Source organism: Mytilus trossulus, chromosome 8 (genome assembly GCF_036588685.1).
Source record: "Mytilus trossulus isolate FHL-02 chromosome 8, PNRI_Mtr1.1.1.hap1, whole genome shotgun sequence".
Classification (NCBI taxonomy): domain Eukaryota; kingdom Metazoa; phylum Mollusca; class Bivalvia; order Mytilida; family Mytilidae; genus Mytilus; species Mytilus trossulus.
In genome coordinates, this window is record NC_086380.1 from 22374686 (window position 1) to 22378907 (window position 4222).

At 31.1% G+C, this 4222-nt stretch overlaps 1 long non-coding RNA gene across 1 annotated transcript; it reads right to left on the minus strand.

Moving 5' to 3' along the window:
- Positions 1-1984: 1984 nt before the first annotated feature.
- LOC134680703 (uncharacterized) lies at positions 1985-3557 on the minus strand. Its single transcript, XR_010100486.1, has 3 exons — positions 3290-3557; positions 2769-2879; positions 1985-2100 (listed from the first exon to the last, which is right to left on the minus strand). It is a non-coding gene; the product is annotated as an uncharacterized LOC134680703 (long non-coding RNA).
- Positions 3558-4222: the final 665 nt, after the last annotated feature.

Here is a 4222-nt window from a genome sequence, read left to right on the forward strand (position 1 = left end):
AATGTTTGACCAACCCCGAAGATCTACTGCTAAACGTAAAAGTTCAATCGTGAACCTATATGATGGATTTTCACATGGTGCTCAAGAAATCATCGTCAGTACCATAAAAGAGTATGTTATGATATCTAAAAATGTCATTATCTGGAAAATGATACAATATATCATTTAAACTTTATGAATGCTAGAAATGAATCAGTATCACCAACAGGCTCAAATGACCCGTCTAAAGGAGCAATAGATGCAGTTGCCTCTGAAAAATTGTATGAGCCCAATTCAATGCATTTGTGTAAAATTTGGAGCCTTATCGTGTAAATTAATAACAAACACAAAAACAAATATGAATTTGACTGCGTTGATTTTATGCTAAACGTATTTAGTTACACAAATTGAAAAGAAGTTATAAACTACGAAATCATGAAAATATAAGTTTTCAAAACAGGCATTCATAAGCGCTAACTATTGTGAAAGGAAGGGTTTTACACATTTGATTTCAAAAACATATTCACTGAATTCCGAAGTTGCCACTCATCAAAAATGTCCAGAACCTAGTGACGCGACATGTTATCCTATGTCATACCTTACTGATTAACGCTATACTGAGACTACTTTGATGGTTTCAGATCTCTGGCTGTCTCTGTCCAATTTATTTACCCATTTTATAGAAACAGGCAGATACAGAGTTTGGCCTATTTAATTTATCCTATTGTTGAAGAATTCATTCTTGTGTGGTTTGGTTTTCAATCCTTTTTTCAGTCACGTTTATTAATATACCACCTCATACTTAAAACTAGATAGCAGGAGTTTTTTTTCACAAAGTATAGAAACTATATTACATAAAAAGTCAAATATTTTAAATAATTTAATGATATTATACACGATGCATTTATACAATATTACAAAGATTTTTATTGATTCGTAATAATAATTGATAAACTTGAACATTATATCGGCTGAAATCCAAAGTTGGAGTTGTGATCTTTCATATTTTAAATTCGAACTTTGAAAGTACTTTTTATTGTTATTTCACCTATTATAATTTTAAAACCAATAAGTTTTAAAACTGTTGTCCATGCTACGCGTAACGTAACTATTCGGTTTCGTAAATGGTTGACGACTTATGATGTCCTCTTAATATCTTTTGGTTAGTTTTGTATTTGGGTTACTGTATCATGGACTTATAACCCTACATCTCCTTTTATTCATCATAAACTGGTTCAAAATTTAAAATAAAGAAAAAACAACAAATGTATAGTTTTCTAGAAAAGAAAAGGAAAAACAAAAATAACTTTTTGACTAGCTGCCACTTTTGAGTAGAAGTCTTTAGCTATTTCACTAGTGATGCCGCTCATGATATCCCCGTCAGAGTCGAGCATAGACATATGGAGAAAATATTATATGAGAAACAGAAGCAACACTTTGCCTTTTTTTGGTAAAATTTTATCGAAAGCTAGTTTAAAAGAGCAGTGAATTTTAAATTTATATTGTAGAAAACTTACGAAAAGTAACATGATATGTTTAATTTACGCTTTTACGATTACACCCACTAAATTTGGTTAAACAGGCTTTTTTCTTCTCAGGCAGTTAATATATAGTGTAACTTCGTTCAATAACAGGCGCTATCAATCAAATTTTCAGTATTAAAGTGAAACACATATATATTTATTTCGATCTAAACCATGACAATCTTGACCAAAACCATGACGATTTTCAAGACTCTTAACCGAACCATGTCAATCGCTTAACCGAACCATAGCAATTCCGATATCTTGCTTATTCTGTGTTAATTTCGTAAAACAATTCCAATATAGATCGTTTGACCTCCAATACAGATTCAATCATCTTATATGCTTTTTATCTGCTCGTGTTAATAGAACTGAGGCAATAGTTTGTGGAAACAACATAAATTAACCATGTCAAACTTATCCAAACTATGACAAAATCACTGTACTAAACGCTCCTCGATATGACGACCTTACTACCCGTGATTCAGTTAGATTTAAAATGTTAATCTCAAAACATGTGAAGGTCAACTGGCGTCTTGTCTCTGTTCTATGTTCTCTTGAAAATTCTTTTCCCGGTTACATCACCACGTGATATCGTCTGAAATGAAATATTGTTAATTTGTTAAGAAAAAGAATAGATTTGTTTGCCTTATTCATATTTTACGGACTCGAGTTGATTTATCTTTTGTTATATTTTATTGACACCTGTTTATTGTTGAATACTGTACAATGTTCTATAAATATTTGTCGGTCACTTTGGTTTTGACTTGCTGTCTCATTGTCTTGTACGCAAAATGTATTTAACTGACATGATGTATTCTTGGTTAAGTTTTAATATTATAAGGTATTAAGTTTAAATGGTCTGATAAGGTAAAATGTTATCAAATGCCTTAAAACTAAGCGCTATACAAAGATACGGGTATTAGAAATGACCCTTAAGGTGTAAAAGTGAAATACGTCAGTATGTTTCTATTTTTGAAATCTAGCTATAAAATGTATAAGATATTTACAAAACATTTCAAAAATCTTATACAGTATGCAGCATATTTTCGACTAAAATATTGTAAGCTTCAACTTTCACCGTTTCCTGTGTTAACATCCTGCGGAGGTATATCGATTTGGTTTAGAGTAAATAAATATTTATAGAGAACCGTTATATTTATCAACAGTTTATACATACAGATATTTCATCACAACATTATCTACCTATACAATTATAATTGGAGTGTCGTAATGATACAAAAGTTACAAAACAAATATAATCACCATGACTAGATCTTCTCCCTGAATCACCCGGGTAATTGTTATTGCAGACTTAGTGGTATCATTTGGAGTTGTAAGTGTTGTCCATACGCCATCTGTATATGTTGTCATGCACTGTTTAAAGGGGGAAAATGCATTGAAGACACTGACTCCACAATACACAGTGAATGCATACATGTAGAAGGATTGGCGTTACTTAACTTTTACAAGGTTAAGCTTAGTATTGCTATCAACAATTTCATGTACCATGTCAAAACAATCGTATGGTTAAAAGAATATTAAAAACCTCAATTAGTTTGATTTGTTTATTGTTTGTACAGTCACATGTAGTGGTTGACATCCTTGTCTTTTTTTATTCTAATATTTATTTGTCACATGGGTGTTCTTACTATATCTGTTTATTTAATTTATCTTGAAATTAATGTCATTGTTTACTCTTTTTACGGATGCAGACTACACATAATTATACATTAGTATGTATTGAATATTTAGGCAAAAGTATTTTACCGATGCTGAATATTTACCTTTCCATCTCTACCATCCTCAGTTTTTTGTCCTCCTCAGCGTCTAACAGAAAATCTCCCTCTTTTTTTTTTGGTCCGGCTTCTATTATCAAATTGATTTTTCTTCCATCAATGGAAATAGTGTGCACTGGTGAATTTTGTGCAGCAATCTTTCTCAGTGGAAAACCTATTTCTAAAACCAAATAGAATTTTCTTGAAACAATATGAGTGTATAAATAGCACATAGCTGGGGGTGATAAAGCAGATTGTTTCCTAGAGAAAACATTGTCAGCTGAGCAAAGGCTTTTCGAAGATTACCAATCTGCTCTATTACCCTCTCAGCTATTTACTATTCAACTTATCTTAATGAATGTTCGATCACAATTTTCTTTTAATGTCAAATTTTTAATTGAAAGTACAGAAATATGTCAGTTACACAACAATTTACCAGTTCTATATATAAAACCAAATACAAAACCGAAAAAAAACACAGAAGTGAAGAAATACAATTTTTCTTTCACTTTGACAATCTATGAAAAGTATAATAAAGTAAAATAGTACATTGGTAATAAAAGAATTGGCACTTTTTTCATTTCTGTGAGCAGTATCTGCATTATTACCACGGTTAAAGTCAAGATCAGTGTTTTTTTTTCCAATTATAAGGACTAATTATACGAGAGTGTAATAGAATATATATCTGTGTGCCTTTATGATCAGCTCCCTTCTCTTGTCAACCAAAAATACGACTCCTGTTAGAGCGTTACAAACTAACTCCGCATCATTTAGATGGACAGTTTATTTTGCAGATTAGTTTTCGTCCTGCATTTCTTTTCAATTTAAAATATTTGTCATTTACGTTTAGCACACAAATAGAAAAAAAGGTTTGTATAGCCAAATTCAAGGTTTCTTTTCTGTTTATTATTACAATGTAATCTTAACAATGTAGCTGTCAAT